Source organism: Oncorhynchus mykiss, chromosome 19 (assembly GCF_057628025.1).
Source record: "Oncorhynchus mykiss isolate SJ-2025 chromosome 19, ASM5762802v1, whole genome shotgun sequence".
Classification (NCBI taxonomy): Eukaryota; Metazoa; Chordata; class Actinopteri; order Salmoniformes; family Salmonidae; genus Oncorhynchus; species Oncorhynchus mykiss.
Genome location: NC_143040.1, coordinates 14,627,620 through 14,643,392, shown reverse-complemented (window position 1 = coordinate 14,643,392; position 15,773 = coordinate 14,627,620). Strand labels below are relative to the sequence as shown.

The 15,773-nt window shown below is 44.5% G+C and overlaps 1 protein-coding gene across 2 annotated transcripts in view; it reads left to right on the top strand.

Moving 5' to 3' along the window:
- The first annotated feature begins 584 nt into the window (after positions 1–584).
- LOC118941414 (uncharacterized) overlaps positions 585–15,773 on the top strand; it is an 87,528-nt gene continuing 72,339 nt past the window's right edge. Inside the window, exon 1 of one of the 2 annotated variants that reach the window (XM_090210216.1) lies at positions 585–828. The gene's annotated coding sequence lies outside the window, so the exon portion shown is untranslated. Of the gene's footprint in view, positions 829–13,573; positions 14,212–15,773 lie in introns of those variants that run through there. The other variant, XM_090210215.1, reaches the window with a different exon arrangement.

Here is a 15,773-nt window from a genome sequence, read left to right as displayed (position 1 = left end):
CTAGAGGCCGGGGCCCTACGGTTTACGTCGCTTATGCCTGGAGCCCACCCACACCCAGTATGTGTTACAGAAAATGTTATTGGAATGTAAACCTGCTCAGAAACAAAGTTATTACATGGAACGTCAACCTATTATGCCATTTAGCCTGTGATCGGTTGGAATTTTCGAGGAATTGGGGAAATTGTATGATTAGATTAGGTATATATTTGAAAGTTTGAGTGGTTCACAAGATAAGAATGTGTGCCAATGACTAGAGAGCATTTCTACCTATTCCAATAATCCGATAAAGATGCACAATTTCTCCAACGGTTAGATCCATGAAATATACGAAATGAAATATATGTTTGTATGATGGTTAAGCCTGTAACCCTTCAATTGCAATTCAAAGATAATTCTCCAATAGAATAGTTTCTATTATTTCACCTTTTTATTTTTATGGGGAAAGCCATGCTTGTATTATCTGTAATCCAGTCAACTCTATACTGTATTCTGACCAATGGCGCTGATTTGACACGGACTGTATTTGCCCACTAGATGGCAGCCGAGATTGAGAAATGACCTCTGCCTGCAGCATAGCATACCGCATACCACCACCATAAGAGGCTGCTGCACCAACTTTTCAGTTCAATATGCCCGGTTTTTATCAACTTTTTCTTATGACTGTAGGACGTCACCAACTAATATATATATAATCCTGCGTTTTCATCTGAATTGCGCGAAGGTTAAAAAGGTTACAATGACGCCATAGTCTGCACAGGTGAATAGTGCAGAGAACGGATTGCACGACTTTGGCATTTCTCTGGCCTCTGTCTTGTCGTGGAGTCTCTGGTAAGTTTTGCCCTTTTGACCAACGTGCTGTTGTGGCGTTCAGTTGTAAACAAAACTCGTGTTATTTGCTAAAAAATGTTAGGAAATGTTTTGTTTTCAGTGCCAAACTAATAGAAATGTTCGTGGACTAAACACTAATGCGTGTTTATTACTGTGTAACTTGGTTCAAGTCCATCTATCATGGCTTGTCTTGAAAATAAGACACTTTCTTGGAGCCACTGTGTATGTAGCCGACAGTTAGTTCAGTCTGAGGCTGTGTGGTGGTCTGTTGTCCTAAAGAGCTGAGTAGAAACAGATATGTGTTGGGTTAAGTAAACTTGCTCAATAAAAATACAGCATTGTATGTGTTTTGTTCAAATGTGTGCCAGTAACCCTGTGTGTGTGTGTGTGTGTGTGTGTGTGTGTGTGTGTGTGTGTGTGTGTGTAGCTGCGTGTCCTCTGTCTAGTTGTACACCTCTGTTCAGCAGTCTACACCCGGTTGGTGGTATCCCTTTTGTCATCATTAGTGAATGAAAGTATTCAAGTGATTTCATGCCGCACTCTTCGATCACAAGATGTCAAACCCTCACCTAACTAAACAGTGAAATGTCAAGGGCATAATGGTTTTGAGTTAAACACTACATCTGGAAAAATGATCCTAATATAGCCTAAGATAATCTACGCCTGTCAGGAGATCTACAATACAATATGCTGCCAGTGGAAATGAATAGATTATTGACTTACAGTATAGAAAAGTAATTAAGTAAGCCTTGTATAAGTAAGCCTTGTCTGAGACTCCAGCCCCTAGGGCCATTCTGGCTATCTCCTCCTGTTTCAGTAGCATGAGGCAGCTTGATGTACAAGTACACCCTCTGGACAGGACGCTAGTCCAGCTCCTGTTTCAGTAGCATGAGGCAGCTTGATGTACAAGTACACCCTCTGGACAGGACACTAGTCCAGCTCCTGTTTCAGTAGCATGAGGCAGCTTGATGTACAAGTACACCCTCTGGACAGGACACTAGTCTAGCTCCTGTTTCAGTAGCATGAGGCAGCTTGATGTACAAGTACACCCTCTGGACAGGACGCTAGTCCAGCTCCTGTTTCAGTAGCATGAGGCAGCTTGATGTACAAGTCCACCCTCTGGACAGGACGCTAGTCCAGCTCCTGTGTCTGTAGCATGAGGCAGCTTGATGTACAAGTACACCCTCTGGACAGGATGCTAGTCCAGCTTGATGTAGATTAGTGTTTGGATCCAGGGTATTCAAAAGCTCTATGTTGACATTGAACCTTCTAACCTTTTACCTGAACATTCACTATGTACAGTCAGTACCCTTCCTTTGTGCATTGACATACTGTAGGTGTGTTATGCCAAGCCTGGGTTTATCCCAGGGTCAATACATGGTCAGTTTGTCATGACTGGGCATTCCTGCCATAACGGCATCATCTTCTGGGCTGCTGAGACAAGAATTACATCATGACATAATGTCCATGCCATCGCATCACACCGATGGCTTGGACTAGGAGGAAGAGGGAGTGGTGTGTGTGTGTGTGGTAGAGCTCTTGGCTGCCACTGCGGCAATGTCTCCTCTTGGCACTGCATGAGGGACTATAGGGTAAACCTGGAGGTTAAACTAAATACTCTCTCACTGCAGTGGAGAAAGGGCAGGCTGTCTGTGATGAATACGTCTTCTGTTTGACTACCTGAGTGAAGGGGGATGAGAGGGAGAAAGAGGGTGATTGGGTAGGCATTCTCTGTACATATGGGTAGTTGCCATTTGGCCAAAACGAAAGTGGAAAAGTATTTTTTTCTAAAATTAAAGTTAAATAAACCAACTCAGCAAAAAATGAAATGTCCTCCCACTGTCAACTGCGTTTATTTTCAGCAAACTTAGCATGTGTAAATATTTGTATGCACATAACAAGATTCAGCAACTGAGACATAAACTGAACAAGCTCCACAGACATGTGAATAAATGGAATAATGTGTCCCTGGACAAAGGGGGGTCAAAATCAAAAGCAACAGTCAGTATCTGGTGTGGCCACCAGCTGCATTAAGTACTGCAGTGCATCTCTTCCTCAGGGACTGCACCAGATTTGCCAGTTTTGGCTGTGAGATGTTACCCCACTCTTCCACCAAGGCACCTGTAAGTTCCTGGACAATTCTGGGGGGAATGGCCCTAGCCCTCACCCTCCGATCCAACAGGTCAAAGACGTGCTCAATGGGATTGAGATCCGGGCTCTTCACTGGCCATGGTAGAACTCTGACATTCCTGTCTTGCAGGAAATCACGCACAGAACGAGCAGTATGGCTGGTGGTCAGGATGTCAGGATGAGCCTGCAGGAAGGGTACCACATGAGGGAGGAGGATGTGTTCCCTGTAATGCACAGCGTTGAGATTGCCTGCAATGACAACAAGCTCAGTCCGATGATGCTGTGACACACCGCTCCAGGCCATGACGGACCCTCCACCTCCAAATCGATCCCGCTCCAGAGTACAGGCCTCAGTGTAACGCTCATTCCTTCAACGATAAACGCGAATCTGACCATCACCCCTGGTGAGACAAAACCGTGACTCATCAGTGAAGAGCACTTTTTGCCAGTCCTGCCTTACAACAGGCCTACAAGCCCTCAGTCCAGCCTCTCTCAGCCTATTGCGGACAGTCTGAGCACTGATGGAGGGATTGTGCGTTCCTGGTGTAACACGGGCAGTTGATGTTACCATCCTGTACCTGTCCCGCAGGTGTGAATTTCAGATGTACCGATCCTGTGCAGGTGTTGTTACGTGGTCAGCCACTGCGAGGACGATCAGCTGTCCATCCTGTCTCCCTGTAGCGCTGTCTTAGGCGTCTCACAGTACAGATATTGCAATTTATTGTAATGGCCACATCCGCAGTCCTCATGCCTCCTTGCAGCATGCCTGAGGCACGTTTACACAGATGAGCAGGGACCCTGGGCATCTTTCTTTTGGTGTTTCTCAGAGTCAGTAGAAATGCCTCTTTAGTGTCCTAAGTTTTCATATCTGTGACCTTAATTTCCCACCTTCTCTAAGCTGTTAGTGTCTTAACGACCGTTCCACAGGTGCATGTTCATTCATTGTTTATGGTTCATTGAAACAGTGTTTAAACTCTTTACAATGAAGATCTGTGAAGTTAATTCGAATTTTTACGAATAATCTTTGAAAGACAAGGTCCTGAAAAGGGGCCGTTTCTTTTTTTTGCCGAGTTTAGTTGTCTAAATAATTCTAAATGTTCTGCCACCTCCGACTACCATTTCCTGCCTTGAATTTGTCTTCTGATATGACGTCATAATCTATGCTAATATAGGGCTAAAGGTTTCATGATTCTAAAATAGACAAGACAATTATTTGACTTATTATTTGTTACTTATGTTTTTAAATCGGGATTCATATTCTGGAAATTCTTTTGAAAAAACACAGTTTACTTGTGTAATGATGGGAACCAAATGTCTCCCGATTCTCATTTTGAGGAACATTCAGTCATTTGACAAACATTTAGATTGTGTATATTATGATGATGTTACCTGCCTCATGCTTAACAATAATTTTTACATTTTGTTCAAGACATAACCTTTTTTCCCTTCACCCCATAGGACAGTATGTCACCCCATAGGACAGTATGTCACCCCATAGGACAGTATGTCACCCCATAGGACAGTATGTCACCCTATAGGACAGTATGTCACCCTATAGGACAGTATGTCACCCCATAGGACAGTATGTCACCCCATAGGACAGTATGTCACCCTATAGGACAGTATGTCACCCTATAGGACAGTATGTCACCCCATAGGACAGTATGTCACCCCATAGGACAGTATGTCACCCCATAGGACAGTATGTCACCCCATAGGACAGTATGTCACCCCATAGGACAAAACACAACAGGAAGTCAAATTTAACATTCAACATAATTAATGACACTTTCAGAAGGTTTCTGACCACTGTGAAATGCAACTTCTACACATCAGTAATAGATCATTAAAGAATTAAAAATGTACTCATTCCAACTGAAGGGCCTCTCGTCCTGTATTGTTATTTTTCGTCACTACCTCCCCGAGTCGGAGTGGGTAATTTGCCCGCCCGCTTCCTTCCTGGATGTGGTAGCTGTTTCTTAGGCTCCCTCCCTGGAATCTAACCCAGATTCCCTATCGCCATGGTAGGCACAGAAACTACCATTGAAAGTTGATAGGGCAGACATTCAAATTAGACGTCACCAGTCAAAGTTATAGTCACCAAAAGTGTTTGTGGTGCCCGAGAGTACCCTGCATGGGTCTGAATAAGTGCACGCATCCCCAAAGGTCAGCACCCATTGACGTTTATTAGCTCTGTAACTGCTGCAGTCATCCAAGTAACGTTTGAGCAACCAAAGGAACCGTAACGGATTTAATGACCCACTTGACGTTTCACTTTACCGTGTCTTTGAGACAAGACTGACAGGAGGACTCAGGTAGACCCCCACAACATGGAGGTGTAGCTGGCCAAGCAGTGAGGCGCAGTCCTCTAGTGATGGAGGAGACCCAAGCACACCCGTGTGGACCCAGTGGGAGGCCCCGAAGCCGTGAGAGCCGAGGCACCGCTCAGGAGTGTTCTGCTGGAGTTGTTTATATATATGTATGTGTGTGTGTGTGAGTGAATGTCTAAGCTGTTAACCCAGGGGGCTAGTTACCATATCTGTTTCTACTCAGCTCCTAAGGACAACAGACCACCACACAGCCTCAGACTGAACTAACCGTCGGCTACATACACAGTGGCTCCAAGAAAGTGTCTTCTTTTCAAGACAAGCCATGATAGATAGACTTGAACCAAGTTACACAGTAATAAACACACATTAGCCCATGAACATTTCTATTAGTTTGGCACTGAAAACAAAACATTTCCTAACATTTGTTAACAGAAAACAGACTTGTTCTCAATTGATTGCTGCTAAGGTTGATGGCTCAATCCTGACACACTTTTGAAGATCAGACCGCTCAAACTATATTTGACGAGACTCCTCGTTGTTCATTTCCATTTTCCTGTTGTCTCTCTCGTATGACGTGCTCAGACTTTTTGAAGTCAATCTGGATGAAAACACTGACACCATGGTTACCATAGTAACAGTCATAGCCCCATCCTTAGCCGTAGGGTGGTAACTTTCCCCGACTGTTACATGTGTGTCTTATGCATTGCATTGCACTTTAATCAACTGTCAAGACTGCAACAAGCAAGGCCAACATAGCCACTCCTTATTCAAACTCATAACTTTGCCTGGGCTTGTTGAGTTACGCAATAGCCATTTCTGATTGATGGCATCATTGTATCTTAAGAGGTCTTACCAGCCATTCAATTATTTGTTTACCCTGGAATTTAGCTATGTAAAGAGTTAAACTGTTAAATCTAGTTACATTTTTCATTAATGGAGGCCAAGCCTCTCCCATTGTTACAGTATTTACTGTTTTACTCTTGAAAGTCATAGATCAAGTTGTCTTACCCACTGTACCAAAACAGCCAGCAACCTGTGATTCTAGTTTAAAATTAAACATTTTACATTTATTTTTGTCATTTTTGGTCTAATTTTTCTTGACTATTTACTGACCCTAAGCATTGAGACAGGGGAGTTATAGTTTACTAGCCGTAGTATAGATTGACTGGAGCTCTCTATAGATCTGATGTATTAGCTGCTTGTCCTGTTTTAGTGCTACCATTTAGGGAGTTATCACTCTTCCTCCTCACACTCTACTGTCTGTGTTGACTCCATCCCCTCACTCTGGTCTATTTTGGGTCCGTAACCCGTCAGGCATTCTAAGCAGCCACCCAAGCCGCGTAGGCTATGCCAGGTGGAGAACGCTGCATCGTGGATGTTTGTGGGGAGGAATTGCACCAGGGTCACTCCAAATGAATGGTCCCTCAGTGTTTCCCCTGTATGCATTTAGCAGAAACACCCCGCCGCTGCTGAATCGAAGCCGCCACCGCAACTAAATAAATATATATATAGATAGTGCCTTCGGAAGGTATTCTGACCCCTTTACTTTACAGCCATATTCTAAAATTGATTACATTTGATTGAAATTGAAATATATATATATATATATATATACACACACACACACGCACACACACACACACACACACACACACAGTGGGGCAAAAAAGTATGTAGTCAGCCAACAATTGTGCAAGTTCTCCCAGTTAAAAAGATGAGAGAGGCCTGTAATTTTCATCATAGGTACACTTCAACTATAACAGACAAAATGAGAAGAAAAAAATCCAGAAAATCACATTGTAGGATTTTTAATGAATTTATTTGCAAATTATGGTGGAAAGTAAGTATAGGTGCCTTTTTGCAAACTCATAGTGGGCTGTCATGTGCCTTTTTACTGAGAAGTGGCTTCTTTCTTGCCACTCTATCATAAAGGCCTGATTGGTGGAGTGCTGCAGAGATGGTTGTCCTTCTGGAAGGTTCTCCCATCTCCACAGAGTAACTCAAGAGCTCTGTCAGAGTGACCATCGGGTTCTTGTTCACCTCCCTGACCAAGGCCCTTCTCCCCTAATTGCTCAGTTTGGCCGGGCAGCCAGCTCTAGGAAGAGTCTTTGTGGTTACAAACTTCCTTTTAAGAACGATGGAAGCCACTGTGTTCTTGGGGACCTTCAATGCTGCAGAAATGTCTTGGTACCCTTCCCCAGATCTGTGCCTCGACACAATCCTGTCTCTGAGCTCTACGAACAATTCCTTCGACCTTATGGCTTGGTTTTTGCTCTGACATGCACCTGTCAACTGAGGGACCTAATATCGACAGGTGTGTGCCTTTCCAAATCATGTCCAATCAATATAATTTACCACAAGAGGACTCCAATCAAGTTGTAGAAAAATCTCAAGCATGATCAATGCAAACAGGATGCAACTGAGCTCAATTTCGAGTCTTATAGCAAAGGGTCTGAATACTTTTTTTATTGTTGTTTTTAATACATTTAAAAAAAACATTTTTGCTTTGTCATCATGCAGTATTGTGTGTAGATTGCTGAGGAAATGGTTTTATTTAATCCAATTTAGATAAAGGCTGTAACGTAAAAACTCGTTGGCACTGTATATTTATTTTATTTATAATGTAGATGCCCCAGGAAAACCCTATTCCCTGCCCCGCTAACTCTGCCACCACTGCTGAAAGAAATCCTAGGGGAAACACTGGTACTCGCATTTTGTCGTACATTCCAAATAGTCCAGCTGTTTGTTTATCTACACCTGAGTTTAGTTCCATTCTGTTTTGGCTGGAGGAGCACAAAATGGCAACCGTCTTTCTTTGACCGCTTCCTCTGAGTTCAGTCTCACTGGCAGGTTAATGGCGTCTCATAAAAACCTGATATGGTGCAATCACGTTAGGTGGGTCCGGTGTAGACCCAACATGCCTGTTAGGGTGGTATGTTGCGTCTCTCTGACTCCCTCGCTCACTGGCAGAGCACTGAGACATCCGATATAGCTGCTCACTTAGTTCGGTCATGTTTCACTCACACAAAGACTGTAATTTTATTCCGATCTCCAAACTAAACTTGCGTACTGCTTAGTATACAGTGATGTGTTGGCTAGGCAGACGAGATGAAATACTGGTGCACTTTCAGCGGGCGAACGGTGTGGAACTTTGCAGATAGAAATGTCATGTATAGAGTTGATGTGATATAAACGCAACACGTAAAGTGTTGGTTTCATGAGCTGAAATAAAGTACGCCCAAAATGTTCCATACGCACAAGAAGCTTATTTCTCTAAAATGTTGTGCTCAAATTTGTTTACATCCCTATTAGTGAGCATTTCACCTTTGCCAAAGATAATTAATCCACCTGACAGGTGTGGTATATCAAAAAGCTGATTAAACATGATCATTACGCAGGTGCACTTTGCGCTGGGGACAATAAAATGTGCAGTTTTGTCACACGACACAAAGCCACAGATGTCTCAAGTTTTGAGGGAGCGTGGACTTGACATGCTGACTGCAGGAATGTCCACCAGAGCGGTTGCAGTACGTCCAACAGGCCTCTCAACCACAGACCAGGTGTAACCACGCCAGCCCAGGACCTCCACATCTGGCTTCTTCACTTGTGGGATCATCTGAGACCAGCCACCCGGACAGCTGATGAAACTGAGAAGCATTTCTGTCTGTAATAAAACCCTTTTGTGGGGAAAAACTCATTCTGATTGGCTGTGCCCATACCCAGTCATGTGAAATCCATAGATTCTGGCCTGATATTCATTTCAATTGACTGATTTCCGTATATGAACTGTAACTCGTTGAAATTGTTGCATATTTTTGTTCAGTATACATGCCAGAGAGGCATGAATGTCCTTCGTACTGTATTTCTATCTAAACGTTCCACAACGTTGTGGTCTGTTGAGGGGGAGATGGACTGTTATGACCCACCTGCGAGCTATTTGTTTAGTCTGATAGTCTGCCTCGGTTGAAGCTAACAGCTGAGCTATGTGAGGACTCTGAATGACTCCAGAGGGAATAGATGTCACAGCCTCCCCAGGCGGTCTGGAATACCCCCTCTAACCACTAGGCCTAATGCTTGCTGGGTGGCTTGTCGAGCACTTAGCTTAAATGTTTACACCCACCACATAATTGAGAATGTGGTCTAATGGCTCAGTGTGGTTGGTGGTGAATGGTAGATGTTGCATTTGTGTAGTCTAAATACCTACTTAAAATACCATTGTCTACCTTTTCACCATATAGCCCTATTGTATGCCTTATGTACAGTGACATCAAAATGATTCAGACCCCTCCCCTTTTCCACATTTTTTGATTGATATAAATTACTTTTTTTTACCTCATGACAAATCAAAACAGGTTTTTAGTTTTTTTTGGCAAATTTCTAAAAAATAATAAACAGAAATACCTCATTTGCATATGTATTCAGACCCTTTGCTATGGGATGTGAAATTGAGGTCAGGTGCATCCTGTTTCAATTGATCATCCTTAAGATGTTTCTACAACTTGATTTGAGTCCACTTGTGGTAAACTATATTGATTTGACATGATTTTGAAAGGCACACACCTGTCTATATAAGGTCCCTCATTTGACATTTAACCCGATGGTCACTCTGACAGAGCTCCAGAAGTACAACCATCTCTGCAGCACTCCACCAATCAGGCCTTTATTGTAGAGTGGCCAGGTGGAAGCTACTCCTCAGTAAAAGGCACTTGACAGCCCTTCAGAGTTTGCCAAAAGGCATCTAAAGGACTCTCAGACCTTCAGAAACAAGATTCTCTGGTCTGATGAGACCAATATTGAACTCTTTGGCCTGAATGCCAAGCGTCACGTCTGGAGGAAACCTGGCACCATCCCTACGGTGCGGAATGGTGGGTGTAGCATCATGCTGTGGGGAGGTTTTTCAGCGGCAGGTACTGGGAGACTAGTCAGGATCGAGGGAAAGATGACCGGAGCAAAGCACAGAGAGATCCTTGATGGAAACCGGCTCCAGAGCACTCAGGACCTCAGACTGGGGAAAAGGTTCACCTTCCAACAATGACCCTAAGCACACAGCCAAGACGACACAGGGTTGGCTTTGGGACAAGTCTATGAATATCCATGAATGGTCCAGCCAGAGCCCGGACTTGAACCCGATCAAACATCTCTAGAGAGACCTGAAAATAGCTGTGCAGCGACGCTCCCCATCTAACCTGAAAGAGCTTGAGAGGATCTGCAGTGAAGAATGGGAGAAACTCCCCAAATACAGTTTTGCCAAGCTTGTAGCGTCATACCCAAGAAGACTCGAGGTTGTAATCACTGCCAAAGGTGCTTCAACAAAGTACTGAGTAAATGGTCTGTATACTTATGTAAATGTGATATTTCTGTTTTTTATTTTTAATAAATATGCAAACATTTCTAAAAACCTGTTTTTGCTTTGTCATTATGTGTTATTTTGGGTAGATTAATGAGAAGAAAAAAAACATTTAATTAATTTTAGAATAAGGCTGTAACGTAACAAAGTATGGAAAAAGTCACGGGGTATAAATAGTTTCTGAATGCACTGTATGTTACAAGTCTAAATAGTTACAGAATACTGATCTATTTCTTCTGTTTAGCTCCTTGTGGAACAAGGGGCCTCCCATGTCTAAATGATGGTTCTGGGTCTTTAGGCCAGCCGGGCTGATTGCCCCTTAGTCCCCAAAGAGGTCCTGAGCTCTGGTGGCCTGACAGGGGAAGCCTGGGAATAATGTGTTCCCTTGTCGAGGAGGGTAAGTGCTGGCTGAGTGGTCCATGATAAGTTGACTGTGTGTGTGTGGTCCTAGTATTGAAATATGTATTTCAAACAAGATTAGGCAGATTTTAAGTAGCTGGCTGTGATGTTTTGCAGTCCCGATTTTAAATACATGATGTATTTAATTTGTGTGCTCCTGTTTAGTACATTTAGTCTACCACATCCCAAGTCATTGCTTTCATCAAAACATTTAGTCCACCTGTGGTTATTTATACTGGTCTTCACTTGATGTACTTGTCCTGTTGCCCAGCCCATAGACCCTGTTGACCAGCCCATAGACCCTGTCCTGTTGCCCAGCCCATAGACCCTGTCCTGTTGACCAGCCCATAGACCCTGTCCTGTTGCCCAGCCCATAGACCCTGTCCTGTTGCCCAGCCCATAGACCCTGTCCTGTTGCCCAGCCCATAGACCCTGTTGACCAGCCCATTGACCCTGTCCTGTTGACCAGCCCATAGACCCTGTTGACCAGCCCACAGACCCTGTCCTGTTGACCAGCCCACAGACCCTGTCCTGTTGACCAGCCCATTGACCCTGTTGACCAGCCCACAGACCCTGTCCTGTTGACCAGCCCATAGACCCTGTTGACCAGCCCATAGACCCTGTCCTGTTGACCAGCCCACAGACCCTGTCCTGTTGACCAGCCCACAGACCCTGTTGACCAGCCCATAGACCCTGTCCTGTTGACCAGCCCATAGACCCTGTCCTGTTGACCAGCCCATAGACCCTGTCCTGTTGACCAGCCCATAGACCCTGTCCTGTTGACCAGCCCACAAGACCCTGTCCTGTTGACCAGCCCACAGACCCTGTTGACCAGCCCATAGACCCTGTTGACCAGCCCATAGACCCTGTTGACCAGCCCATAGACCCTGTTGACCAGCCCACAGGCCCTGTCCTGTTGACCAGCCCATGTATGAGAGGAGCCAGGAGAGATAAAGGACTAAATCTGTGTGTTATCAGTAACAGCTGGCTCCATGCTGGCTTCATTTTCACTAGGTTACAAGGAGACACCAACATACAAACACACTCTAGCTCTCTCTGGCTATCATTTCCATGGCGAAGTGAAAGGTTATATGGGGGTTTGCATGCCACCAGGAAGCCAGACTCTCATCCAGGGGAGAAACATTTCCTCAATGTTCATATCATACCAAACAAACATCACCTCAACGTTTCTTCAAAAGCCTAAACAGTATAGTTACTCTAATCCCCTTGTGTGTGTTTTCCCTCTGATCTTGTGATTCCATAGCCTTTAACTCTGACCTGAGCTTCAACATAAGAAATGCTGGCTTGGCTTTGAATTCTTCAGCATCCTTTTTAATAAATCTGATTCTTTTCGACACCGCTATAACATGCCTGGACTTGAAAAAAATGTATCTGAAAGTAGTGATTATGGTTTGTTTTTTTGCAGTTGCGTTCAGAGTCAATGTTTTTATATATTGACCCGTTATTTAATCAGATAAGTCGTGGTATGATTGGTTGATGATGATGCCATTCTCCACATAAATATGACAGTTTTCAGGCCTTAGACGTTTCCATCCATTGATCTTTGTGTGAGTGAATTTAAACCACTTGGTCTGTAGCTGCTGCCTGCTTACCCCTGAACGACATGTCGGCTAATTCCCTTCCCACCACTATGTGCTTATTGAAGTGGGAAAGTTCTGGAAAGATTTTCTGTTCTAAGCTGCAACATGTGTGGCGGATGTTGGATGTCCGAACTTCACTCTGGTCAAACATCTAGTGTTTGTTCATTCCAGACTTAGTTAGATACAGTAGGGTGAAGGAGACCTATTGGGAGAACCCAAAATCTCTCTATTTACACGGGACTAGCTGGTCAGTAGCCCTGTGTATCGGCATGTCACACATTGTAATCTATTTACACAGGACTAGCTGGTCAGCAGCCCTGTGTATCGGCATGTCACACATTGTAATCTATTTACACGGGACTAGCTGGTCAGCAGCCCTGTGTATCGGCATGTCACACATTGTAATCTATTTACACGGGACTAGCTGGTCAGCAGCCCTGTGTATCGGCATGTCACACATTGTAATCTATTTACACGGGACTAGCTGGTCAGCAGCCCTGTGTATCAGCATGTCACACATTGTAATCTATTTACACGGGACTAGCTGGTCAGCAGCCCTGTGTATCGGCATGTCACACATTGTAATCTATTTACACGGGACTAGCTGGTCAGCAGCCCTGTGTATCGGCATGTCACACATTGTAATCTATTTACACGGGACTAGCTGGTCAGCAGCCCTGTGTATCGGCATGTCACACATTGTAATCTATTTACACGGGACTTGCTGGTCAGCAGCCTGTGTATCAGCATGTCACATTGTAATTGTCTGCTGTACTTTCCTTTCCCTCCAGAACCTGGCGCTACTTTTCTGCTGCAGCAAATAAGGGTGGGAGACTTTGGCTGCTAAGCAACAGCGAATTCTGATTTGTCCCCTCCCACTTCGGGGGGGGGGGGGGGGGGGCAGCAGCAATCTGACCAGGTTACCTGCTCTCTCTCACACACACACACACGCGCATTCCTCTCCAACAGTGTCAACAGAACTGAACTCTCCCCTCCCACTCTAAGTTAGACCTTGAACATGCCTGGCTGTGTGTGCTTTAGGAGGAGGTGTGTGTATGTGTGTGTGCGCACTGGAAGTGTGTGTGTGTGTGTGTGGGTGCGCACTGGAAGTGTGTGTGTGTGTGTGTGGGTGCGCACTAGAAGTGTGTGTGTGTCGTGGAGAGAGTTGTGAGGAGAGCTGCTGCTGCTGGCATGAGGTGCTCATGGTAAGGGGGGAAAACACATTCCATGGCTGCCTTACACACACACACACACACTACTCGTCCCCGTCCCTCTCTTTCTGAGAAGCTTTGGGGTTAGTTACTGCAGTACTGCTGAGCTTCAGAGCTGAAGGGGAGGGGTGGTTCTCCCTCTCTCTCTCTGAACCTCGTCAGTCTGAGTAGAACACTGATAGTATCGGACACAGCGGGGACAACTCTCCCACCACATTAACTGTGCAGCAGCGTGTCTGTTCGTGTGTGTGTGTTCGTGTGTGGTAGCGCTAAAGGGAGAGGGCTAAGTGTGTTCCAGGAAAAAGGAGGAGCAGCACCATTCTGGCTGTGTTTTCTCTCAGTGTACAGAGGGGCTGGATGTCTGGGTAAGTCATGGCTGGAGCAGCAGTACTTTGTGTGATGGTGTGTGTGTGTGAAGGGGATGTAGATAACATGTAAAGATAACTTTACCTTGACTCTGGGGCATGTTTCAGCCTGGGTATTTGAATAGTATGTTTGAACTGAAACAAGTTGGTCAGTATGTTATTACTAGCTAAAACAAGTTGGTCAGTATGTTATTACTAGCTAAAACAAGTTGGTCAGTATGTTATTACTAGCTGAAACAAGTTGGTCAGTATGTTATTACTAGCTGAAACAAGTTGGTCAGTATGTTATTACTAACTGACTGAAACAAGTTGGTCAGTATGTTATTACTAGCTGAAACAAGTTGGTCAGTATGTTATTGCTAATTTGACATTTCCATAATTACCCATGTTCCAGTACATTTGACATGAGTCATTTAGCAGACACTCCTATCCAGTGCCTTGCTCAAGGGCACATCGACAGATGTTTCACCCAGTCATCTTGAGGATTTGAACTAGCGATCTTTCGGCTACTGGCATGCTCTTAAATGCTCTTAACCGCTAGGCTACCTGACGCCAGTACTGTTGTTGTATTTAGCTATACTGTAGTAAGATATCACTTAATATTGACTCTCTTGTACATAAGAATAATGTCCTTTATTAGCATGTCACCATAAGACTGAGCATCAGTTGTTTTAGCAGACTGACTGACTGAGCATCAGTTGTTTTAGCAGACTGACTGACTGAGCATCAGTTGTTTTAGCAGACTGACTGAGCATCAGTTGTTTTTAATCAGCCTGCCTAGGGGCATGGGATTCCATCAGCATGTTTGGTGAATTGTATAAAGTTGTGATCTGGTCCATATATGAACTATGAGCTCTGTACTGTAGTGATCTGCTCTGTAGGTATCTGGTTTGGCAGCTATCCAGCACCTCTCTCTGACGTTATTAAGAGACTAGATTGATTGTGTGTGTGTGTGGGGCCGGGACACGCGTCACTGTTACACAGCACAAGGCCATATACACCGGGTCAACACACTTGTTAATGATGTCGCCAGGGGAAAACAGTGTGACGTGCACACACACCCCTTAACAGTCAGATAGTGTCGCATTCACACACACACTCCAAATACTGTCTACCTCTTAAAACGGTGTTAGATTTCACACACACACACACACACACACACACACACACACACACACACACACACACACACACACACACACACACACACACAGCCTGTAGTTGCATTTGTTTCTTTCCGATCCCACAGATACAGCGGTGTTTGTATTCCGTTAGGGCACCATTCTCCTGAAACGTCTCGTCCTTGGTCTGTGAGTGACTAAGCACGCTGCTCATTCCTATGGCAACCATTTTTGTTCCGACAGCGTTCTCAGCTAGACCGAGGTGCTGTCCTGGGAATCTAAAGACGCAGGATTATGAAGTATCTGACTGCTACATTCCTTGGTGCCGTCTGACTTCCTGATTAGACAGGGCCTGTTGATACCATGTAGATAGAATCTAAGTATCTAATCATTTTATTGTTACCACAGTCCTAGGTCAGGCAAGATCTATAGCTGTGAGAC